Genomic DNA, 25645 nt, shown 5'->3' on the forward strand with positions numbered 1-25645 from the left:
ACTTTATGTCAAAATGAGTTTATTCAGGAATAGCAGAAAGAATTACAATTGGGGATGTGCATGCTATGGGAAACCATAGGTAAATCCAGAAAACAAAGGAGGGGAGCTGCTTTTATAGAGAAAAGGGGAGTAGGTAGCCGCTGTTCTAAAGGAAAGTCCATTGGGGGAAGTAACACTTCAGGGCGGAAATGGCTTCTTATTGGCTGAGCTGTGGTGTTTCTCATTGGCTGGGCTCCAGCATTTCTCATTGGCTGGGCTGTAGCATTTCTGATTGGCTGAGCTGTGGCATTTCTCATTGGCTGAGCTGTGGCGTTTCTGATTGGCTGGGCTGCAGCATTTCTCATTGGCTGAGCTGTTGCCAGGTGTGGAGGAAAATCTTCCTTCATAGTAAAGTAGTTGTACTTCCTGTTTGGTGTAATTGAGGATGGGTGATGAGCTGAGAGCACCCCTTACAGGCCTTCCCAAGTCCAATTTAGTTAAGGTTTCTTTCATTCATTTGCACACAACATAGAGCATAAAGACAGAGGGGTGATGTGGCTGGGCACCACCAGCACTAAGGACATGTAAAAAAAGAAATGAACAGTTTTAAAGTGAGGAACGAGAGTGCTCACAGGAACAAGGGAGGCCTTTGGCGGGAGTGGTCTGGAGCAGGGGCTTAGAGAACCACCATGTGGGGAGCAGGGAAGGGATGTCCCAGATCTGCTATTTACTGACTGTGTAATATCAGCAAGTTCCTTCACCTCTCTGAGCCTCATCTTTAAAAGAAAGGCAGTAATATTTGCCTCATAAGGCTGTTGTGAACATCAGGCGAGACAGCCTATGGAAAGGGCCTTGCACTGAGCTTGGCACCTAGTGAGTGATCAGCAAAGAGCTCCTGTTGTCTTCACAATCACCACCATCAACAATGTCTCCTCCCACCTTGGAAGAATGGGTCTGGGGAAAGAGAAGGTGCATTCGTTTAGTCAAAGCATCCATGGCCTTTGAGGCCCCACCCAGCTCTGACATTCTGAGTCTGTGACCCTATGTGACACAGTACATGTCTGACCTGGCAGTGAGGAAGGGCCCCAAGCACGGGGCAGGGTTCCAGGCGCTGGTAGGATGGGGCTGGAGCATCTACTGGATGTCAGGCTCTGCACCAAGTGTTACCACATGTATTCGCTCCTGTAGTGCCATCTACGAGCCCAGGGGCTGGAGCTCATAATCCTCTCTGGACTTCAGAGGTCAACTGAGTGGCTTGGGTTGCACAGTGTGAGGTCACAGTGCAGACTCACATCTGTCCCATTTCCCCGCACCGCTCCAAAATGCCTGGAAGTCCCCCACCCCGGAAAAGGGTGGATATTGGCCAGGCTTTGACAGGATGAGAAAGAGATCCCAGGGACAAACTCCTCAGAGCCTCTATTTCACCCAGTTCTCAGGCTGTTCCCCAAGGACAGGGCCTAGTCCTGAGTAAACGGCTCAAAGAAATAGATTCCTGTGATGAGGTCTCTGCCTACTTTTCCATGAAGTTCTGAAGCCACCAACCCTCTGGGCCATTCCTCGGAGCCATGCAGGAGCATGCTCCTCACCCAATGCTGGCATCTCCTTTGAGGCCAGGGCCAAGGCCAACCCGCACCCAGGGCCAGCCCCTGAAGGAGAGGGCCAAGCTGGGCAGGCAGCAGCCATTTCCTCCTTGGTCCCAGGAGTTGGAGAGTGAGGGGCGGTCAAGCAGCACCACCTGCCGTCAGACAGTAACTCCCTCACCAAGAGCCCAGTTCTCTCTTGAGGGCAGAGTGAGGGCAGCAGTTCTCAGGGCCAGAGAAACAGGCGAAGTAGGAACTGAGAAGTCATGGAGCCTCCAAGGACAGTGAACGTGGGGCTAGCATGAGCCAGGGCAGCCTGAAAGTGTCACCTTCCCCCAGGGGCATGGCAGCTGTGTTGGTGTAACTAGCACTCGCTAAGGCTTGCCATGTGCCCGGCACTGGGCAGCGCTCTGTCACATGGATCAGTGTCATATCTAGTCCTCACAGCAAGCCTGGGAAGACATGTTATGATCTCCATTTTATAGAAAGGAAAATGGGGGCCTGAGAAGCTGGAAGACTCCCCATCACGGCAGTCCATGGGCTGTGCCACTGAGGCAGCGGGAGCTCCCCCGGGCCCCAGCCCTGGGTAGAGAGCACAGGGGCCTGACAGCACTGGCGCCTAGCCAGCAGCCCACGCCCTTCAGAGAGAACTACAGTGATGTGGATTCTTTTCTCCCCAGTTCTTGGCCAATGTCTGCAGTGCCCAGCAGGACACTTCTGCCCCAACAGGGCCACCCACCTCATCCCGTGCCAGCCAGGCACATTCAGTCCCCACCCAGGCCAGGATGAAGCCGCAGACTGCGCTCCCTGCCCAGCAGGCAGGGCCTGCACCCAGTCGGGGCTGCCTCAGCCAGAAGCGGAGTGTGCACCGGGGTAAGGAGGTTTGATTTCTCAACAATGGGGTGACTGGCTGGGGGCTCAGAGTCCTTCCTCTACTGCTATCAGAGGGTCAGACTCTCAGGGTCAGCCAAGTCTTTTCCAAGCATCCATCCCCCTCGATGTCCTGGGAGGGCCCCTGGCTCCAGATCAGGGCTCAGTGTCACGTCAGCCCAGGGCACTCCAGAACCTCCCACAGGAGCACTAGGGCCTGAGCATGCTCAGGAGGCAGCTAGGGAAATCCCAGTTTTTCTGTGGGGAAAAGGGAGTTCAGAGAGGCCAAGTTACTGTGCCAAAGCCACACAGCAGGCTGGTGGACACAATGGGATTTGACTGTGACTCTCCAAGATGTTAGCCTCCATCCAGTGGGTACATACCTGGCTCCAACTCCATGGGTGTCGTAGGTATGTGTGCCTTGTGGGCTCCTCCTGTCTGCACGCTCCCCGCCACGCCTGCCCACCTGGGACCTTCAGCAACCGCACCAACCTCTCCAACCTGTCGCACTGTGAGATTTGCCCCACCAGACTGGCCTGTCCTAGGGGTGAGTGAGAAGGCAGAAAGGCAAGCTTACTGCCTGCTGGACCCTACCTTTGGGTCAAAGCCCAGCTCCACTCCAAGGCAGGGAGGCCAAAAAACAGACCTTGGCCCGCAGCCCCTTTGTTCCCCACAAAGAGCACGGTACACCTCACCTTAGGATGCCCAAGGATGGGAGCATGTAGAGCACTGAGTCCCCACCCCGCTGTCCAGATGGGGCAGCCTCTGGGCCACTGCCAACCCAGATGCCCCTTCCCCAATGCCAGCCCCAGCCTGTGTCCCTGCCACTTGCCAGCGGGATACGGCTAGAGGGGCTGCTGCTATTCTGGGCCCAGTTCAGGACTGTGTGTGCAGGAGCCGGGGGTCCAAACTGGCCCCCCATCTCCTGCCCAGCTGGCTGTTATTGCCCTCGGGGCACCAAACAGCCAACCCAGTTCCAGTGTGACCCTGGGCACCTGGAGTAAACAGCCTGGACTGACCGCGAGCAGGGCGTGTGCACCCTGCCCCAGGGGCTGGTTCTGCATCAGCGGAGCCCAGGTGCCCTCAGGGACATGCAAAGCTGGGCATTACTGCCCACAAGGTGAGTGGGGCCAGGGTCTGCCCTGGCAAGGTCACAGGTGAGTGCAAGAAGGGAATGCCATGGGCCAGCCTGCACACCTCCCCAGATTAAGGTTAGATCTCAGGAAGGCCTTCCTGAGAGACAGACTCGGACTGGTCAGCCACTGAGCATCCTAACTGGGGGTTCACGGGGCGTTTCCACGTAGACAAAGGTTGGGTCCCAGGTAAGTGGCACCCCTGTCCCCTGCTGCTTCTCCAGTGGCCTCCCTTGAGGAATTGTCCCCAGGGAGTAAAATGGGGAGCTCTGTGCTTGGATGATGCAGTTCTGGCACCCCTCTTACCTCCTCAGACCCTTCCTCTTCTCTCTGAAACAGGTACAAAGTGGGGTACCCAGTTCCCCTGCCCAGCGGGCACCTACAGCTCTCAGGCAGGCAACGGCCAGGTGGAAGACTGTCTGCCCTGTCCCCCAGGGGCCTTCTGCCCCAGGGGGGCCCCCAAGCCTGTGCTCTGCCCACGGTAAGAGAGGCTGAGGGGTGTAGCTGTTCATGAAGTTAAGTTACCACCTGTTTATCGAGTACATGCCAGAGCCCAGCACTGTTCTGGGCACCGAGGGATGTGTAAAGAGAGACAAGCACCCAGCCTGCCCTTGGCACCTGGCAGCTTGTTCAGACAAGACACAGAGGAACAGGAGAGGTGGGCCCGGCTCAGGGCTGCAGGGGGACGGGCTGGCCTGGGCGCTGCACCTCAGCCCCACGGGCCCCAGTGTTGAAAGAGAGAGAACTCACTCTGGGCTGGAGTCGCCTGGGGAGTGCACCCACCCCCCACAGAGAAGCTGCTTCAGAACGGCCCACCCCAAAGCCCAAGCACTCTGGAAGCTAATTCCAGCCGAGGTCTCAATAGAGGTCATTTGGCCCAAGGTTCTCTGGTGATTTTACTGTTTTATGAAGATGTGCCTTTTGTTCCTCCAGTCAAAAAACAAAACTTAGAGTTTTCCACATTAAAAAATGCAATACATGTTCTTCATGCAAAAAGTGAAAACAGCATTAACCAAAAAAAATTTCAAATCAAATACAGATTTCAATGTAAAAAACAAAATATAGCATCTTTATGAGATCTAAGAGAATGTGGAAAATCTGAGCATGACGTGAAAGGCAGAAGTAACCGAGGAAAAGAACGTGGCGTCTGCATGCAGGGCCTCAAGCGTCTGTCCTTCAAAGGTGCCATAAACCAAGTTAACAGGCAAACAGCAAAGCAGGGAGAGACTTTTGACAGGAAAAGCATCTGTCTTCTTACCACCTTATTGTACAGAGCGTCTTACAAAGCAGTCAAGACTGAGACAGGGAGAGAGAGACCGCACCAACAGAGAAAATGGCAAAGTGGGGCAAGAGACAGCTTTTAAAAGCAGCACTCTGAGCCCATTAGCCTGGTTTTAAAACCTCTCTCAATGCACTAGGCCACGCCTGGAGCCACAGCAGCCTCATCCACAGCCTGACTCTGGGGCCTGCTGCCAGGCTGGGACTCAGCCCTCGACCCTGTGGGTGAGGCTGGGGGCAGTGGAGGGCTCCCTGCCTCTGGCAATGGTGACCCCATGTGAACGTCACGGCCTCTCCCCCAGGACAGCTGCCACACCTCCAGCTCTCTGCTCCTCCTCTAGGGGAACGGCCCGCCAGAGTCCAGGTGCGAGGCTGGCTGCGGCCTGTGTGCTGTGCCCCGCTGGCCACCACTGCCCTGAGCCCGGCACCACCACTCCGTGGCCATGCAGCGCTGGCAGCTTCTCAGTAAGGGTTCCCAGGACAGACGCCATCCCTCAGAGGGCCCGGAAGTAGGAGGATCCTAAATTCCTAAAGGGAGGTGAGGAGGCTTAGCGAAGCCTCCGTCCTGGGTCCCCTCCTCCCAGCACTGACCATCTGTGGACCACGCCAGATGCTCAGAGAGCACCTCAGTTCTCCTGGCATCTGCCCTGCTCCGAGCCGCGCTCCTCGGAAAGGGAGGTGCACACACAGAGCCCGGGGCCCGGGCAGCAGCATTCCCACTTTCATTCAACACAGTTCCTGAGTGTCTGCTATGCCCAGGCCCAAACCAAATGTTAGAGGTGTGGAAGGAAACCAACCTAATGGCCAACCCTCCTCTCCAGGGCCCAGGCCATCTCTGGTGCCAGCAGTGCCCAGGAGGAACACTTTGCAACCAGACGAAGCTGGCTGGCCCCACGGCGTGTCCACCCGGGCACTACTGCCCAGCCCGGGGCCTGCTGTCCATCCCCTGCCCGGTGGTGAGACGCTCCCCTCAGCCTTCTGGCATCTGTTCACTTCTGCATGGGAAGGCTCTGGAGCCACCAGCCCTGTACTGGTGGTTGGGATGGGTGACATCTCTTCACTGTGACGTGACTACATGCCAGCCCTCTGCCTCCGGTCCCCATTCAGAGGAGGGCCCGACCACTCACTTTCCCGCAGCTGGTTTCTGAGAGTGGTGCTAGAGCAGAATGCCACAAGGTGCAAAGTGACCCGGGGTGTAGAGGTGGGAGGGAAGCCAGGAGGAGGAGGGAGGGGCTGGGGAGCTGGAGAGGAGGCTCAGGAGGGGCTCCCAGCAGGGGCGCAGCAGCCTTGGATCTGCAGCCTCCAGGAGCCCCTCTCTCTCCACTCCCCCACAAGCCAGGGAGGGCCTCCTCTCCCAGAGATACACACCCCTCTTCAGATGACCTGGTGTCCTCTATTCTCTCTTCCGGCCTGCTATCAAAATCTGCTGTGAGTTCTGGTTACAACATTCCCTTCTGGGTGGGTGTTTTGCTGCCAAACACTTTTGGTCTCTCGAAAAGTAAACACCGCCATTCTTGCAAGTGTCGTGGGGGCTCAGTCCTTGTGCAGGCTGTCCCCTCCCTGCAGCCCTGTCTGTCCGGGGCACAGCAGGAGGGCCTGCCTGCTCCTTTCCTGGCAGAGCAGCCTGTCTGTCCAGGCCCGGAGCCCTCATTCTGGCCTCCAGGACCCTGACCTTGGCGGTGTCCTTTTCTCTGCCCAGGGCACTTTCAGAGAGGCCCCTGGGGCCGCCCGCGTGGAAGACTGCCAGCCGTGCCCCCCTGGGGCTTTCTGTGGCAAAGCCGGCCTGGCCAAGCCCCAGGGGCTGTGCCTTCCTGGCCATCACTGTGGGCCTGGTTCTAACACCTCCACCCCGGTGAGTTCAGGCCCCACTCGGCCTCCTAGAGGCAAGGCTGGCCTCGGCACAGAGGCCTGGGCTGGGGTCAGGGGAACATACCAGAAGGTGAAGGCCCAGCTCCTGCCCTCTGGGGCTCACTGCCCAAGGGTGACAGGGAGCTCCCACTGAAGATAGGATGAAACTACTGCAGGAGCAGAGCTGGAGGAACCTCAGCCATCAAACAGGGCCATGAAAACATGAGACAGTAAGGAAAGCGCCAAAGTTCTAATGTCAGCTTCCGGCTCCCACCTGAAAAAGGTCCAAACACAAATCTGTCACTAGGAAATGGCACAGCCGGACTGGCAAGGAAGGACATGTGAAGCGAAGCCACTTTTGTGTGACATGCACCTACTCATTACTGAAAGCAAATGCAACTGCGGAAGCCCTGGCGAGGCACCACCGTGGACAGGGCCTCTCCCCCACTGCCCTGCCCAGGGCTGCTGGACTCAGTCGGCAGATGCAGCAGGAGCCGCCAGGCAGTTCCCACCCTGTGATCCAATGATTCCTGGAGAGAACCTGAGGGGGAAAAGAAAGTCATTTACGTAAAGATGTTCAAAACACCACAGATTTTTAACACAAAAACAAAACAAAAACACCAAACACCACAGAGGCCCCGTAATAGGAAAATATCTAGGCAGAGATATGGCATATCAACCCAGTAGGACACCAGGTATCTACTATCGTAAGTGGGTCTACTGTCCTGACACAGAGGACTGAAGGGGTGGCCAGTAGTGAGAAAGAGAAGCTGGATGGGTAGGTAGGTAGATGGCTGGGTGGATGATAGACAGAGGGACCTCGCCGCAGCTGAAGCTGAGTACCAGAGCTGTTAGCAGATAGGCAGAGAGTCGGGACTGTTTAGGGTATTTAACATTAAAATTTGTTTCATTTTTCTGAAACGTTAAACTCCCAGAGTGGTCCCCAGAGGGAGGTGTCAGTGCAGATCAGTGCATGTAAGCGAACAGGAGGGGCCAGGCTGAGCCAGGCGGCCTCCGCACAGGGGCTTCGGGGAGGAACCCGGTCAAGAGAACTCCCTCGCTCTTGACATTTAAGCGTCAACAGGCCCCTCTTCCTCCAGGAGGGACTCCCCTTTGGTGACCTCTGCCCTCTCGGTCATTTTTGCCCCGCTGGCACCCAGGACCCCAGGCAGTGGCCCTGCCCTGTTGGCACGTGGAACGCAGAGAGAGGGGCACCGGACGTGAGCTGGTGCCTGCCCTGCCCACCTGGGCTCTTCTGTGCTGCAGCGGGCCAGGCTGCCCCTGGGGGCCCATGTGCACCAGGTGAGGGCACCTGTGGCTCCCGCGATGGCCTGGCAGGAGACCACCAAGCACGGCACAGCCAGGCCTGCCACGCCGGCATGGGCCCGGGACCCTCAGCCCCTGAGCATCAGCCCCTGAGTCAGAGAGCCCAGGGGAAGTGTGCCAGGGCTGTGAGGCTAGCCTGGGCTGGATAGGAGGGAGGCAGGCTGGAGGCTCCTGGCTCAGGCTCCTAAATGGGGGTGGGGGGGGGGGGCGGGCACAAGCCATTTGGATTATCCCAGCCCCTGAAGAGAGGGGCCCTTCTCCTCAAGAGAGAGCACTGCTTCAAAGGTGACTGGGACAACACTGTGACCACACCCAAGGGCCTCCAGGATGCTGGTGGCACACACGTGTTTGAAGACGTGGCCTTAAAGGGGCCTAAATTATCAGCTCATCGGGGACGCCCACAGAGCCTGTTCCCTCAAAGCTGTTATTGGTGTGGCAGGACCCTCAGGGACAAGGGAGGCAAGCAGCTGGGCTCCAGCCCCAAAAAGCAGACCAGTCTGAGTCTTTCTCTGCTTCCAGGATTCTATTGCCCAGGAGGAGCCCGGACCCCAAGACCCCTCAGTGGGCCCTGGGGAGACCTCGGCCCTGAGGGCCTTGCCTGCACTCAAGGTTCACTGGTGGCTGCGCCGCGACCGGCCGGGCAGCACGGCAATGGCTCAGGTACTTGGGCTGGCTCCAAGAGCAGAGTAGAGTTGATGTGGAAACCATCTACAGATGGGGTGAGCAGGGCCACCCCCAGAAAGCCACTGTGCTTTCCGGGCCAAGCCTCTATCTCCTGCAGGTGAGGAGACAGCGGGCAGATGGTGGCTCTCCTGGAGAGACAGGTCAAGGCCATGTCTTGGGGCCTGAGGAGCAACAGCTGCCCAGTGACCTCCTCCGCCTGCCGGCCCAGCGCCTGGGAGGCCCTGTGGATGGTGGCTAAGGACAGGGCTTTTGGACTGGGCAGAAGCCCAGGGGCACCACTCCTTCCCAGGTGGAATCGCCAACTCAGATTCCCCTGTGCCTGACAGGAATACTAAGAGTCCAGGAACGCATGGTGCTGAGGGAAAGGCCAGGGGATAAACACCACCCTGACGGGGGCTGGGAGGGGCCCTAACAAGGGACAGCAGGTTCCGCCAGGAGACAAGGGGCTCAGCGCCGCTGGCCCAGAAGCGGGAGGGTGGGACCAGCCTCCTGCAGGGAGGGCTGAGCAGGGGTCCCTCAGCAGCCCCGTCCCCATCCGTCCTCGGAGAGTCGGGGCACCGCGGGCCTCCGCAGCCACGCTGTCTCCCCTGGTCGGCAGGAGCAGACCTTCTGGGGGTGAGCTGTGCGGTGCGCAGCTGAGCAAGGGGGCCCCTGTGAGCAGGCGTCACAGAACTTCCAGACTGGAGGAGCCTCAGGGAACAGGACTTCCCACCACGTCCTTCTTCCAGTGATCAGACTGGGCATGGCTGGTGGAGCTACCCCACCCAGGCCCGCCGAGGTCCCATGTCTCCTGAGGCCCTGCGTGTGTGACCTCAGGGCCACCCGTGCAGGGTCTCTGTGGCTGGGGCGGGGACGCGGCTCACGTGCGGAGCTCCGGGACTGCCCCGTGGGGCGAACGCCAGCCCAAAGCCGCTGCCGGGCGGCACTTCTGCTCCTCTGACAGGTTCAGGACACACCAGGGATGAGGTTGTTGGGCCCGGCCCCCTCCCAGCCCTCCCATGTCCCAAGAGGGCCCGTGAAGTGAGGCGAACTCTCACCCCTCCCTTGTCACATCAGTGTCCTTAGGGCTGTGGAGATGACTTTCATGCAAACTGCAAGATCACAGACGTTTAAAGATGCGTCACTCTGCCCTCATCCTCCCGTCTCCGTAGCCTGCTTTGGAGGGGCAACATGCATTTGCGCAGGGCACCACACATGTCCTAGGCTCACACCTGCGTACGTGTGCACGCACGTGCTTCCACAGATGGGTCAGCCCGTTTGGGCACAGTCACAAAAATGGGATCACACAGTCCTCTCTCTTTTCTCTTCCCAGAACAAGCACTTGTCCTTAGAGCTTATTATCAGTATCATTATGTGCTAAATCTCATCCCAAAAGGGTTTCAGCAAACTGTAAGGGGACCTAACAGCACAAATAAAAATGACAGACCTGGCCAAGATAGGAACAGGTTTCCAAAACAATCATCGTGGGGGCCTGTATTTGACCCCCAGACTCTCCTGTTCTGCCCTGCACCCAGATAGGTCAAATGCTGGCACCCCTGTACTTTCTCCCCACCTTTGGGGTCCTAAGCAGGCCCACTCAGATAACCTCTAATTAATTCAGACGGGGACCCATCTCAGGGTCCACCCTGCACCTGGGGCCCCACCCAAATTCCCTTGGAGGTGAGGATTGGGTGGCACCCTGGACTTGAGCGCCACCCTGGCAGTGGAGGGTGCTGTCACTCCAGTTTTCAGTCTCCAGGAAACGTCCTGTGGTTGAGGGGGGTTGAGGTGGGGGCTTTGGGCTGAGGAGGAGTTGCTCTGTGACCTCACCCCCTCCTGACTTTGGGCAGGAGCTGATGTCACCCACCCCCATGGAGCCATTCGTGGCACGGCAGGGGGGCCCTGCCCTCCAGGCCACTTCTGTCCAGAGGGCACGGGGGTGCCCCTGCCCTGCCCTGTGGGCACCTTCTCAGATCGGTGAGTGCCACTGCCCCAGGCCCAAGGGGCAGTCTTCCTGGTCTTCCTTCCCACAGTGACCATCTATCTATCTCACCAATGATGTCCCTCCGCCATGGAGGAACATGGACCTTAGAGAGCAGGACTTCTGCCTGGCCTTCAAGGGCAGGAACCCCCTGAGCAGCAGCAGAGGGAGAGGGGAGCACGATGGTCAGAATCAGGGCAGACGGTGCTGGCTGCTGGCCGCTTGAGAACGTGTCAGGCCTGAGGAGCAAACCAGGAAGAATCCTGTGTGTCTGCCTGCACCTCATTTGAGAGTAGAGCCCCATCTCCCACCTTTAGGAACTGTCCAACCCCCAAGCAAGGGCACCGCAGAATGAGGCAGCTGAGGAACCCGTGGCTGAAAGGCTGCTGGACATTCTGACTGCAGCTGCCAGACCAGGGGTCTGCGGCCCTGGACAGCCTGACTCTGAACTGGGGATTAAGATGACAAGGAAACTAACCAGGAGCCTATCTTAGGAGAGAGAGACCCAGCACACCCAGACGCCACCTTGGACCTCGCATGGGAGCGGGAGGAACCCCAGGGAGCCTCAACGAGGAGAAATGAGAAGGCAGCCCCAGAAGGGCGGGTCCCTCGCCAGGACATAGCCTCTCTACCCTAAAGGCCTCCTTTCCCACTGACCCGCACTCGCTCTCTGTGTCCCAGGATGCTTCTCTCCACGGCCTCGGAGTGCCTGCCCTGCCCCTCTGGCCATTTCTGTGGTGCGTCTGGCCTTGCTGCCCCCTCTGCACCCTGCTCCCCTGGCTACTTCTGTCTGGCGGCAGTCTCTTCCCCAACCCCAACAGGTAAGGCCTCTCAGGACAGGAGTGGGCCCTGCATTGGCCAGAGGCTGGAGGTAGACAGGAACTTGGATGATGGGAAGTGACTGAGTGTGGGGTGGTCTCAGGACAGAGGGGAAGCACGTGGGCAAGGGGGCCTGGAGGTGACCCTTAGCCAGAGTGTTTAGTGGTCTGACCGCTATTCCTGGACCCATTGGCCCCCATCCTCGGGCCTCCACATGGCTGCTCACAGCATGACCCCCTGCCCTCCTGCCCTGCAGTTATCGGGCTCTTGTCACACCAGCAGCTCCCACCCCATCCATCCTGAATCAGAGCTGCACTGGCTTCAAGATGGGACATCACAGACTGGCAGGGAGGTGGGCAGGGAGCCCCGGGGGTCTTCCAGAGACCAGTCAGCAGGTACCAGAATGGTGCCCAGTGGGCCGGCCAGAAGTGAGCTGAGTGTGAACCTCGTCTCCCTTGGGGGCAGGGACAACAGCTTGTGGGAAGGCGGGGTGCAAGAAGAGGCTCACAGGGCAGAGCCTCTGCGCACCCAGCAAGGCACAGGTGGGGCAGAGGGCCGTCCAGGATGTCTGGCTCCCTCTAGTGGCTGCTGACCTTTCCCCAGAGGATGCTCGCATTTCCTGGGGAACATCTGATGAGGGGCATACAGCGCTGAGCTCTCGTGAGGGCGTCGAACCCGGGCCAGGGCCCTTAAAATCCCTCTTCTTGAGCACTTTCATTTGTCCAGCAAACATCAGGCAAAAGTCTAGCTCCAGCACTGCAGGTTAAGTTCTGGGGAGTCAGGAGGGAAGCAAGGGAGCAGGAGTCACGTCCCCAGCGAGGGACTGGGTGTATGCAGGGGGCAGAGGGGGCTGCTCAGCCAGGGCCATCCACCAAAAACAGAACCAACTATCCTGGCTTACTACAACCACATGTGAAAGCAGCGCTCTCTGAACATGTTTTATTAAAAAAATAAACGATCACAGAGCGTGCCCTTGAGAGAGCGCCAGGGGACTGTCAGACACCAGCTGAGTCTGGGCACAGAGAGTCACTGGGCATAACATCACCCCAGTAAATGTGGGTGCTTATTCCTGCCCAGCTGCCAAAGAGGGCTTCTGGGAGGCTCAGACGATATAACGTGGTTTTGATCTGGAAGGTACTATACAACCATTAGTTACCAGAATTCTTTCTAAAACCCTCGAACCTCTGACCCAGACCCAAGCCCGCATTTGGTCCCAGTAGTGCCACACCAGTCGGCCCAGGCTGCTCACACTCCCCTGTGATGGGGCCTGAACCCCTCACTCAGCTTCCTTCCTCTCCTCAGGCCACTCAGAGAAGGGGGGCCCCTGTCCCCGAGGCCACTTCTGCCCCAGGGGGACCAGCCTCCCCCAGCCTTGCCCTGCTGGCTCCTACAGCAACCTGACTGGTCAAGCCTCCTGCTTCCCCTGCCCCGCCGGCTACTACTGCCCTGAGAGTGTCAGCGCCTACCACGAGCACCCCTGCCCTGCCGGCTTCTTTTGCCCCAGAGGTGAGTGCCTGCACTCAGCTCCCAGGGACCAGGCTGGACAGCGGGGCTGATACAGGTGCCCCAGGCTCGGCCGAGGGCTATGTACTCGCCACTCTGCAAACTGTGCCAACCGAGGAGCACACGTACGTCCTCTGCTGCCGAGGCTTTCCCAGCCCCGTCCCACAGGCCCAGGGGAGGACCAGCCCTCACAGGGGCAGAGCCCAAAGCAGCTGGCTTTGAGCACTGAAGTTCATCCAAGTCCTTGGCTTTTATCTTTAAAATTCATGAGAGTTTTACTTTCTACTCCATACCACATCCACGCTGGCTAAAAATTAAAGAGTTAAAATTGCTTGACCACTACATTACAAATTTTGGGCCCATGACTTTTGGTAAAGTTGACCACCAGGAAGATGAGTCCTGCATATTCTGTGGCTTTGTGGACCCAGGCCTGGAGCCACACAGGCCAGGAAATCCGGTGAAAGCAATTGGTGAGGTGTCGCTCCCGAGGCTGAGGTCAGGAGTTTGCCAGGACAGGTCCTGCAAGAGGGTATGGGAGCAGCGAGCTGCACGGCCTCCAGCCCCAACCCCGGGCCCAGCTGGACCCCAGCAGGCTGGGCTCCCTCCTCTGAACTTTGCTTCTCAGGCACCAAGTACGCCACCCAGTTCCCCTGCCCTCGGGGCTACTACAATCCAGACCCACTGACACAGAGCCTGGACAGCTGTCTGCCCTGCCCGCCAGGCCACTACTGCGGCCAGGAGAACCTGACCCAGGCCTCCGGGCCCTGTGATGCAGGTGCGTGTCCCTATTCTTGCGCTTCCCACTTATGTCCCCAGACGTGGGGTGACGCAGACTATCTCCTGGAGCAGCTACTGGAAGGGGTGGGCCAGCAGCCGGGGTGAGTCCAGCCTCTGAACCCCGGGATCACTCCCAGCACTCCTGCCCCACCGCCTACCCCGCCCTGCTCATTCCCACCCCAGGCTGGTTCTGCGTGTCAGCAGCATGGACCGCTCGTCCCTTCGACCTGGACAACTACACCAGCACCAATTGCCTGTGCCCGGCCACGGCCACAGGGGGGAAGTGCCCGGCAGGCTCCTTCTGCCCTGAGGGCAGCCCGGAGCCCAGACCCTGCCTGCCGGGCTCTTTCTGCGCCACCTCCGGTAAGGACTTGAGAGCCCTCTCTGGCCGTGACGCTGAGACCCAGGCCCAGCAGTGGTGAGAGCCGGGTGAACCCTGACCCGCTCTCATCTGCTGCATGGCTGTGGGCGTGCAACCCCCGTGTTCCCTGTACCATGAGGACTGGCATCAGCACGCTCCCTGGCAGGGCTGTGCTATGCAAATAGGCCCTGTGGCCATCGCGGTGGAGTAAGCACAGGTGGGTCACCACAGAACAGCAGGTCTCTCTGGGGGGTGCTCAGCGGCCCCTTGCCCATCCCCTCTCACCACTCCCATGTCTAAGTGACCACCCTTCCCAAGCACCTACCGTGGACAGACGCTGGTGGTCACCAGGTACCCAGACATGACCCAGGCTCTCCCTGCCCCTGAGATGCTTAGGCTCCTTCTGACTGTGGCACGCAGTAAGGTCGAGACCCCAGCCCAAGCCAGCTGACCGTGCTCTGAGCTGAGCTCTGCCACTCTGACGAAGCCCTCAGGCCCTCCGTGAGATGACAGCAGTGCCGGCATCCCACGGCTGGGTGGAGGAGACCACAGTGCCTGACGCAGTGCAAGGACCAGCCTGCCCACCAGGACCACCCTCTTCTCATAATGAGTCCACTCACCCCCAGCATGGCTCCCCTCTCACCCTTAGGCCTCTCCACACCCAGTGGGCCCTGCCAGGCTGGCTACTTCTGTGCAGAAGGAGCAGTGTCCCCAGCTCCACGGGACGGGCTGACAGGGGCCCCCTGCCCCCCAGGAACCTTCTGCCGTGAGTGTCTCCTTGGGCCCCACTCTCAGCCCCACTCACTGTCCCGTCCTGGGGCTGCTGACACCCTTTTCCTCAGTGTGTGTCTGGACCCTGGGGCTGTTGGAAGGAAGCCAGAGGGAAAAGAGTTGCCCGAGGTGGTCCAGCCAGAGGCTGAGAAGGGTGGCAGAGGCGCGGTTAAAACACACTCAGGATGCTTCCTGTGGTTTGGGTTGTATGGTGTGGACAGCTGAGAGCCAATGGCAGTGGCCTTGTCATATGGGGAGCCTCCTTAGCTCCCAGTGGTCTGAACCCTAATGATGCTCCTCCAGCTACAGGTGGAGGGTCTGGGGTCTCTCCATATGTTGCAGAGGGACCAGGAGCCAGGCCTCAGGGAGGCCGGGTAGAGGTGGGTCTTACAGGTGACGCCACACTGGGCCCGCCCCCTCCCTGAGACTGAGTCCCCGCCTGCTGCTGCGAGGAGCCACTCCCCATCCCTGAGGCCTCCTCTCAGCCAGGCCACGCTGCCTCCCTGTGCCTGCAGCTGCAGCATCACCCAGGCCTGTGCAGTGTCCTGCTGGTAGCTTCTCCAGCCTCCCAGAGCAGACAGTGCCCTCTGCGTGCCAGGCCTGCCCGCGCGGCTTCTACTGCAAGGAGCCTGGTCTCCAGGCCCCCAGTGGGCAGTGCCCAGCAGGTGAGAGGCAGCAAAGACCTGGGGGTGCGGACAAACGGGACAAGGCCAGGGGCAGTGCTGGAGGCCCTGGGCTCTATAGCATGGCCTCAGAAGGCCCTCATGGCAGAGGCCCCAGCAGGACTAACCGTCTTGGGGAGGCGAGCACCCCCCTGAGCGTGCCTCACTTCTGGCCAGGTTATTACTGCGACTCCAGTGCTGGGCCCGTCCAGGACTTCAGCCTGTACCCTTGTCCTCAAGGCTATTACTGCCCCCTGGGCACAGCCGTGGCCACACACCACAGCTGCCCAGTGGGCACTTACGGCCCTCGGAAGGGGCTGAGGAGCATCACTGAGTGCCTGCTGTGCCCCGCTGGGAAGTTCTGTGCGCTGGCAGGGCTCGCAGCGCCCACAGGTGTGTCTGGGGCAGAAAAGGCCTTAGGCGGCGGGTGGGGGCTCCTCTGGAGGGTCTTTAGCGTCTCTGCCCCCCCATTAACTGGTTTGGGTGGGGGAAAGAAGGAGGATGTTACTTTCTTGGGGTGTTTGGGCGGCTCTGGTATGAAATGGCTGGAAATGGTTTGATCTGTAAGGAAAATCCAGGCTTGGCAGTTGACAGTCTTAGAGGAGGACAAACCCCAAACTGGCCCAGACCCCACACCCGCTCTGACCCTGGAGCTTGGTACTGACTGAACCTGGAGGAGGGCATCCCATGGCCCGGGGCTGCTCGAGCTGGCTTCGGGCCAGGACCCCTGCAGTCTGTCGTGAGGGACAGGGGTGCAGGGAAGCGTGAGCACCCGGTGCCTCGTGCTGTACTCTCCGGTGAGGGACACGGCGGGGTGGCTGACAAGATGTCCTCTCTCCTAGGAGACTGTGCTGCAGGGCACTGGTGCAAGGGAGGAGCCACCAGCAAGGACCCCGCTGATGGGGCACGAGGCCTCCTCTGCCCTGCTGGGCACTACTGCCTCGAGGGTACCTCACCACCTCTGGGGCCCCTCCAGTCATGGCAGGGCGGAATAGGGTCGACTTCCTTCCAGCCCTCTGCTGGTTGAAGGCAGGTCTCCAGGGCTTTGAGCCTTTCTCCCAGCACAGACCACAGTGGCCCAAAGTGACAGGCAGTGCTGAGCCCTGCAGGACCCTTCCTTCCCCCAGCACCCCTCCTCCTGGGACGCCCTCCCCGCACTGCTCAGCAGTCCTCACCCTTCCCTCCCCCAGCACACCTCCTCCAGGGATGCCCTCCCCACACTGCTCAGCAGTCCTCACCCTTCCCTCCCCCAGCACCCCTCCTCCTGGGACGCCCTCCCCGCACTGCTCAGCAGTCCTCACCCTTCCCTCCCCCAGCACCCCTCCTCCCGGGACGCCCTCCCCTCACTGCTCAGCAGTCCTCACCCTTCCCTCCCCCAGCACCCCTCCTCCCAGGACACCCTCCCCATACTGCTCAGCAGTCCTCACCCTTCCCTCCCCCAGCACCCCTCCTCCCAGGACACCCTCCCCACACTGCTCAGCAGTCCTCACCCTTCCCTCCCCCAGCACCCCTCCTCCCAGGACACCCTCCCCATACTGCTCAGCAGTCCTCACCCTTCCCTCCCCCAGCACCCCTCCTCCCAGGACACCCTCCCCATACTGCTCAGCAGTCCTCACCCTTCCCTCCCCCAGCACCCCTCCTCCCAGGACACCCTCCCCACACTGCTCAGCAGTCCTCACCCTTCCCTCCCCCAGCCTGGACTTCGGGGACCTCACCTGAGCAACTGGCCTTCCTCCCTTGCCCCTCAGGCCTTGGTCCCTCCACACTAAGGATGCTTTTCAGGCCTGCTCACTCCTCCCCCACCTTGGGCCTCCCTTGCAGGATTGCAAGCGTCTTTCATTGATTCGGTGAAGTTGACCCAAGGACTCCAAAGCTGACCCTGTCCCTGCCCTCTGGAAGCCAAGAGGGGAAAGCATTTCCACCCTGGTCTGCTGGGAGGGAGAGATCCAGGGGATGGGAGCCCAGCACAGTGCAGGGTCTCCCCCGGACCACTGGGAGCCAACAAGACTGCCTGGCCTCTTTCCCTCCATTCCTCTGACTTCTGCAGGAGCTTCAGTCCCAGCCAGATGCCCACCTGGTACCTGGTCTGAGGAAGGAAACCAAACCCCAGAAGGATGTCAAGATTGCTATGGAGGACGACTCTGCTCTGGCAGCCACCCATCAATCTGGCCAGCACCCGGCGACCCAGGGTGAGCAAACAGTTTGTCTCCTCTAAGAGACAGGGAACAGTGTCCACAGAGTAAGGAGTTGGCTCTACCCCAGGGTCTGGACCTGGGCAGAGAGCACAGGGAAGGAGGAGCCATTCCTATTGGCCTGCAAGGCCTATAGGCCACTTGCAGACATGCAAAGTCAGGCTACACTGGGTGCAGCATGCTGGAACCTGGCTGCTTTGCAGATGAGGTCTGGAAGGACATCAGTGTCCAGACTTGTGGCAGTACTTCTCATCTCTGCCACCTCCCATCCCACCCTGAGCAGGGCCAAGCTGACGATCCTGGGGTCCAGCTTGGAGGGTGGGAGGCCACGAAGCGGGAGGAGTCAGGAGTGAGCAGGCTAGGAAGGGTCTCAGGCCCATGCTTGAAGCCCGTCCACTGCACTTGGCTGCGTGTTCCTCAGTGACTCTCCTCAGCTGAGGCCCTTTTGCTTGGCCCACATTTTTCCAGCATTTCCTGCACTGAGGGAACTGTCTCTGCCACCACCATGGAAGGGGTCTCTGGGAGATCCTGCCCCCCAGGGCCCTTCAGCCCTCTGGGCATGGCTGAGCCCACTCCATGTCCTCCTGGCTCCTACACCTCCAGTACCCGCACAACGAAATGTCACATCTGTCCCAGTGGCCGCTACTGTGTTCCAGGGCTGAGGCCACAGCTGTGTCCAAGAGGTTAGTGTCCTGCCAGCAGCCTGGCTCACTGAGCAAAGGAGCCAAAGCAAAAGGGGGAAGTGGGGGCAGTCACCTGCAAAGCAGTTATCTCCCCCGCTTCCCTTAAAGGCCCTGGCTGTATATTTTGATAACAAGGTGGCAACCCCTCCATTTAAGGAGCTTTACCTTTCCTGGGCAGAAGCCCTCACTGCGCAGAAGCCAGGCCTCCATGCCGGGCCCCCAGAGCTCAGAGTCTTCCCTTCTCCAGCCTCCTTCCAGCTTCCTCCTCAGGCCCTAGTCTCACCCTTGCTCCCTTCACAGGTTTCTACTGCCCTGAAGGGACAGGGCTCAACTGGCAGCCCTGCCCCCCGGGCACCTACAGCCCAGTGCCCGGACTGGGCAGCCTGCCGGGATGTCGAGCCTGTGACGGAGGCAGGTTCTGCCCCAGGGCCAGTGCCACGGAGGCGGGCGGACAGTGCTGGGAGGGCTTCTTCTGCTCCAGAGGGTCCACCCGGCCCAACCCAGAGGCTGGCACTGAAGGTACTGGACCCTCCCCACTGAACCCTGAGCCCCTACCCCATTTCCTGAGCCCCCAAACTGGGAAGCAGAGGCCAGATTCAGGGGCTCTCCACCCACTCACTGGTCAACCCACAGAGACTAATGAGTCTGTTCTCTCCGAGAAGCCTGGAGTAACTCTCCTGGGCCACCCATGTTCCTTCATGGTGGGCAGAACACCGTGGCCCAGCAAGTGACAGTGCTCTGGCATTTGTCTCCTCCACCCACTGTCCACCCCCGGGCGGGACACCCAAAGGATCCCTATATCCCACGTGGGCCAGGCTGAGGGCAACACCAGGCAGCCTGAGGAAGCTCGCCTTAGGGGTCGTGGTGAAGTGATCAGGGGCCTAGTACATACTCATTCTGGGGTGAGGCGAGGGATAGGCCATCAAATCAGAGTATGTGGCGTGGGGACCAGCAAGATACGGTCAATTTGCTAATTTTCCCAAGTGCATGTGTAGTTGAGGGATCATTCTGGTGGTTTTAATCTTCTGGGGTCAAGTCCCCTTTGAAATCCGGAGACTGAAGGACGAAATTCCATGGTCCAGTCCAACCCCTGTCTTTGGCAGAAGGGAAAACTGAGGCTCAGTAAGAGGGTCTGCTTTGCCTAAGGGCACACAGTCAGTAGCCAGGTTGGACGCCCAGCCCACTGACCCTGGTCCAGCTTCCTGCCACTCTGCAGCTGCCCTTGGGCCCTAAGGGTGCCACCAGCCTCAGGGAGGCCTGAGCACTGGTGAGGACACCGATGTACAGCTCATCCCCTAGCTTCTGACCCACCAATGGCCTGGTCTGCTCAGCCACAGCCCAGAACCCCTGATTCCCATGCTCGGTCACCAAGCGGCCCTGGTGGCAGGCCTCTTGGAGCAGGGCCCATGCAGCGTGAGGGAGAGAAGGAACGAAGACACAGCTGGGTGGCTCCAGAAACCAGAACAATGTGAAAACACAAGCCAGAGCAGGCAGGTCTGCAAAGGCCTCTGCAGCAGGAGCCGAAACGGATAGTCGTCCAGCCGAGCCCCTGACTCGGTCTCAGACACTGTCCATCCCTAGACCCCAGGGCTTGAGCCTTCTAAGAAGGCCCTGCCTCCCTCAGGCGTCCCTTCCCGACCCCACTGCCCTATGTCAAGAAGAGCGTCGCCTGACCTCTTGCCAATGGTAACAGCCACATGGGCTGTGGGGGAGGGCAGGTGCAGAGGGTGTGGCCTACAGGAGGGACCCCTCCCAGGTGGGCCTTGAGAATCAGCAGCCCCATTCTTCCAGGGCCCACAGCCTGTGCCAGCAATGCAGGGGGAGCTGTCCAGGCATCCACTGCTCACCCTGCACTTCCCGGGGGCCAGGCTGACTTGTCTCTCTGTTCCAGAGGGGGCTGGCCCATGTCCTCAAGGACACTACTGCCCTAGGGGCTCGGCTGTGCCCCAGCCTTGCCCACCTGGCACCTTCGGCTCACGCGCCAAGCTCAGTTCAGAGGTAAGGGGACCCCAGGATGGGGAGGAGGCTGGGTGTGGGGAGGGCCATGTTTGAATCTAGCCAAACAGCACTGCCCCTGAGGTCAAAGGTTGTCATGGAGATTGGAGAACACGGCCACCTGGCCAGCTGCCTCCCTTCCTCCAGGTGCTAACTCAAAAGTCACTTTCCAAGGAGGGCTTTCCCTGGCCCTCCTTAGCACGTATCACAGTCTTGTATCCCGTTTACTTGCTGCCCTTACTGATTTTCTGTATTCTCCACGGAAACAGAGGCCCTCAAAGCTGGGGAGCTATCTGCAGGCTCACTGCTCTGCAGTCAGAGTCCTGCCTGGCATGTGGCAGCCTCCTAGCACGTGTCTGCTGGACGCAAGCGTAACTAGGACAAGCTAATTTTGGAAACTCGGAGGGAACAGCAAGCCCCCCATGGGGACTGCAGGGAGTGCAGCGAGGGAGCTGGGTGAGGGTGGGCCAGAGGAGGCTGGGGAGGGAGCGGAGGGCCAGCTCTGCAGCACCTGTGCCCACCATGAGGCATGAGCTGCTGCCTGAGTGAGATGGAAGCCAAAGGATGGTTTGAGCTGAGGAATGACATGGGACATTACTTTCAATATACGTTAATAAATAATTTATAAACAGCCGCTATAGGATGCACAAAATTCTGTTTAAATTGCCAGGTTCCAAAAACAAATTTAATGTCTAGTTCAATTCATGAACTCCTCCAAATTATGGTTTGTACTACCCTTATCAGAGGGCCTCCTGCTGTTAGAAGGATGGTCCCCGGAACTCCTGGCTTGTCAAAGGCCCCAGGAATCCCAGTTCTCTGGAGCATGCAGTCCTCCTTGCCCGAATCGGCAGAAAGTGTTCCCCTGGAAGTGAAGCAGGAGAAGAGATTCCCCTGGTGTTACTAGTCAAACTACAAAAGAGCATGGAAGTAACAAGCAGAAGACAAAGCCAGCAGAATGACACGCTGCTGGAGCAGTCTGGAGGGACAGATCCTGGAGGGCACGCCGGCTGGAGAACGCCAGCAGAGCAGCCGGATGCCTGTCAGGGGCCTTGTAGGTGGAGGGAGGTGGGCTAGGACAAGAAGCTCTGATCTGAGGCCCCTTTCAGTCCTCCTGGTGTGGCCCCACCTTCCCCGTCCCACAGGATTCCTGCTCCCCATGCCCGCCGGGCCACTACTGCAGCTCTGCTGGCCTCGCCAGCCCTTCTGGACTCTGCAGCACAGGTTTCTTCTGCCTCAGTGGGGCGCTCGTCCCCAACGGCTCCCTGGGAGACCAGGCCGGCGGCCCCTGCCCCACAGGTACCCTGGTGGCTGGCCTGAGAGGAGCTGGGGAGGTGGGGAACGAGCAGACTCCAAGGCTGCTACCCAGACAGGGGCCGAGGGCCATCAGGAGGCTGCCAGGAGTCCCCTGGGCCCTCCAGGAACTGAGTTTAGGAGGGGGCCGCTCTGAGCACCAAAGAGTAGGACTTCTTGTGGCCCTGACCTGTGGCCCTGCTTTCCTTTCAGGACACTTCTGCCCCCCAGGCACTGCTGTCCCCAGGCCCTGCCCGGCAGGCACCCACAATGGCCTAGCTGCCCGAGGCCACTGTGAGCCTTGTCCAGAGGGGTGAGTGCAGAGAGCCCTTCCACGGCCCCACGTGTCCAGCTGGGCACACGGTTTGCATTCCTGCACAGGAGGTGGCTGGAGCAGATCTCGCTAAGATTCCTTTCTGCCTGAGTATTCTGTGACTTCAAGAAGACACAGAAGAACTCCCACAACTTCTTCTAGCTAGTTTGCTTTACGTCTCTTGATCTCTTCGTTGTGCATCACTGAGTCATTCCTAATTTCAGACCTGGGTCTCTTTTGCTTCAGTTTAAGCCAGTCAGCCTCCCCTTGAATGCCTTGAGCTGGAGCAGAGCTGTGCCCAGCCAAGCGATTGTTCCTGCGGTCTGTGGGGAGGCCAGCCCAGGAAGCCATCTCCACACACCCCAGGCCATTGGGTCACACAGCCCTCTGAGCTCCCCCCTCCTCGTCCTGTCTGTAGTTTCTTCTGCCTGGCAAATACCTCCTCTGTGGTGGGGAATGAGTGTCCAGCCGGCCATTACTGCCCTGCCTCCACCTCCTCTGCTTCTCAGTTCCCGTGCCCCAGGGGCACCTACAATCCACAGAGAGGGGGTGTCCAGCAGTCAGACTGCATCGCCTGCGAGCCAGGTAAGGGGGCAGGGACACCCCCACCCCAGACACATTAGGCCACATCCTCCCTGGCCAGCGAGGGCAAGACTCAGGCCTGGCTCAGAGGGGAACACTTTTCCTCAGCCCACAGCACACGTTAGATCAGCCCGCGTTTACTGGCTGGGGTGCCGGGCCAGAGGGAGGGGTGAGCCTCAATCCCTCTGCCCCCAGCCCCAGGGATCCTGTCTTCCCCTCCCCCATACAGGCTCCTACTGTCTCTTGCCTGGGCTGGTGGCCGTGTCTGGGCCCTGCCATGCCGGGTTCCACTGCACTCAGGGAGCATCTGTCCCAAATCCCACGGACGGGATCACAGGAGACCTCTGTCCTCTGGGCCACTTCTGTCCCCAGGGCAGCCCCAGGCCCACTCCCTGCCCCCCAGGTGAGTCACCGATTCGTGAGCCCCAGCAATGCAGGGGTCTGCTCTGCGCCCTTGAGGAGGAAAAGGAGTGGAGGCCCAGCCTGGAGAAGGACCCAGAGGAAACCCCTACAGTGGACTTAGAGAGTGACATCCGTCCTGCCCCCATGCAGCAAGGGGCGTGGGTGGAGGGCTGAGGGCGTTTAGAGCTATGGCCAGGCCCCTGGGGGAAGCTTGACCAGGGAGGGGTGGAGGGCAGAGGCACAGTGGGAAGGGAGTGATGCCTGGCAGTGGAAATGGGGCACGGGATGCCCCTCACCTGTGTCAGCTGAGCCCGGCTCTGGCTCCCCAGGTAGAAGGTGGGCTCGGGAGGCAGGGGGCCTTGCAGTCGCTGGGCCCTGAGCCTGAGCAGGCAGAGCAGGATCATGGCTCTGCCCTCTGAGACAGGCCACTGCGGGGCTTCAGCTGGGAGGCCTCCTGGCGGTGGCCACAATGTGTGGACATACAGGCTCTCTCCTGCCCGTCCCCGGGGCCACATCGCTGGAGGACTGCCAGCCATGCCCGGCTGGCTGGTTCTGCTCCCAGGCTGGCCTGAGCTCCCCGGAGGCCCCGTGTGAAGAAGGCTGGTTCTGCCCCAGGGCTTCTGTCTCTGGGCACGGTCCAGGTGAGGGCAGACCCTCCTCACCTTGTGGGAGGGGTGGGTGCTGTGGGACCTGCAGGGGACCAGCCTGGAAGGGAAACCCAGGCCGTGGGCTCTCCCTCTGCACTCAGGCTCCCGTGCCTAACAGCAGTGAGACGAGCCTCGTGACCTGGGGCCTGCTGAGGAGGGGCCGCAAGCCTGTGCGTTAGCAAGGCTCCCCGTGCACCCAAAGCTCAGACAGGGAGAGGAGAGAGGCTCAGGATGAGAGGAAGGGAAGAAACGAGAAGCATTGAAACAAAAGCAATCATCAAAGATGGTGAATCCTGTGCTCTGGGGGAAGGAATACAGGTTCCCCAGAGCCAAGACCCTCTTGTGAGGGAGCAGGAAGGGTCTTCACCCCTCATGCGAGACCCCGGGCCTGGCAGAAAAGGGAGAGGTCAGACCCAAGGACAAGGTCCTAGCAGAGCCGGCACAATTCCATCTTCTGCGGCCTCAGTCCTCAACAGGTTGGTTGTAATCAGTTTTGAGAATTTGTAAGTAATTATAATAAAGTGTCAGGGACCACTGGGCACTGGGAAAGGCTGCCCTGAGGGGACTCTCCCTCTGATACTGCGGCTCTCGAGAGGGTCCCCCTACCTCCCTGCCTGGAAGCTCTGGTCTCAGCGTGGAACAGCCCCAACCTTAGAACACAGTTGATCTAGAACAGCAACTCCAAAAAAATTCATTAGAAGTATTTCAGGAAATAAAGTTGGTATATAAAAGCATAGAAACTGTTCCATTCCCCAGAATATGGACACAAAGTACAGTTTTCTGACGCTGTCCCGTCCCTTCCCAGGGTCCACCTCCTAAATACCCTCCACTGCCACCCAGCTTCTTGTGGCTTCGTCAGCCGCGGGCCCTGGGAAGCCGGGTCCGTGAGCCAGGACAGGCTCCCTCCCGCTGGCCAGTCCAGTGCTCCATGTGATGAAGAGCACAGGGGGCCCCCGGGCTAGTGCACACAGCATTTCCCAAACTTACCTGCCCAAAGAAGCTGTGGTTTAAGGAACATCTCGTAGGACGAGGACCCCTAGGAACACCTTTGGTGACAGATGTTCTGGGCTGGAAGCCCAGGGCTGCCTCATGTACCCGGTGAGGCTCCCAGCTCTGACCCCAGCCTATGGAGCGCACAGCCCCAGCACCCTCTCGGCCCAGTCACTACGGACCTGGCCCCTTCCCATCCAGGCCATGAGGTTCCCACGCCACCCTCCTACATAGGGCCGGTTGTCAGCTGGAGCTGTCTCCCCTCCCGGTGCCCGCAGGACCAAGGTGTCAGGAACCAGGCCTGGGAGTGTCATGCGTCATGGGCACCACAAATCACACACCCACCCGCTCAGTGCCTACGTGGAGGGAGTAAGAAGTGGTTGTTCTGGGCTCTGGCTGGAAGGACATGGGGAATATTCCAAGAGGAAATACCTGTCTCCCTTGGCTTTTCTAGGCACGCTCTGCCCTGTTGGGCACTCCTGTCCCCCAGGCAGCCCGGAGCCCCAGCTCTGCCCCCCAGGGCAGTATCAGGATGAACCTGGACAGAGTGTCTGCAAGACGTGCCCCGCTGGAAAGTGAGGACCTGTCGCTGGTGGGGCCCTCCTCTTCTCTCGGGGTGACGCTGGCCTTTCCTGCTCTCCCTGCAGCCGGGGCTCAGATATGCTGCAGGGACCAGCGACCACGGCCCCGTCACCCGAGAGAGCCCCTTGTAATAAGCACCCCACTGTCCATACAGGGGCCTTAGGGGGCTGTAGCCTTCGTGCAAAAGTGTCAATGAGACAGGAGGCCATTGTCCACCTTAACGTTCACTTCCTCTGACCTCAGATGGCCCTGTGGGGTTTTGCTTCTGCCCAAATCCTCCAGGTCCCCAGAGCTTCCTTCCTCTGGAGGAGCCTCACTTCTTAGAAAGCCTGAGGATATGGGAGGCGTCAACTCCTTCACTCCTGACCACCGACTGGTTGTGTCCACAGGTTCTGTCCCTTCGGGATCCAGGGACCAG

The 25645-nt window shown here is 59.6% G+C and overlaps 2 long non-coding RNA genes across 3 annotated transcripts; one reads left to right on the plus strand and one right to left on the minus strand.

The window, feature by feature from the left end:
* Window positions 1–25413, minus strand: LOC138918483 (uncharacterized). 2 transcript variants are annotated; one of them, XR_011427898.1, is made up of 5 exons: window positions 24643–25410; window positions 20274–21283; window positions 18592–19520; window positions 2813–7229; window positions 1–933 (listed from the first exon to the last, which is right to left on the minus strand). It is a non-coding gene; the product is annotated as an uncharacterized lncRNA (long non-coding RNA). The 2 variants fall into 2 exon arrangements; XR_011427897.1 differs by having other exon boundaries at window positions 18592–21283; window positions 24643–25413.
* Window positions 20935–23281, plus strand: LOC111768670 (uncharacterized). The gene is made up of 3 exons (XR_011427899.1): window positions 20935–21717; window positions 21925–22609; window positions 22836–23281. It is a non-coding gene; the product is annotated as an uncharacterized lncRNA (long non-coding RNA).
* Window positions 25414–25645: the final 232 nt, after the last annotated feature.

This window comes from Equus caballus, chromosome 17 (assembly GCF_041296265.1).
Source record: "Equus caballus isolate H_3958 breed thoroughbred chromosome 17, TB-T2T, whole genome shotgun sequence".
Classification (NCBI taxonomy): domain Eukaryota; kingdom Metazoa; phylum Chordata; class Mammalia; order Perissodactyla; family Equidae; genus Equus; species Equus caballus.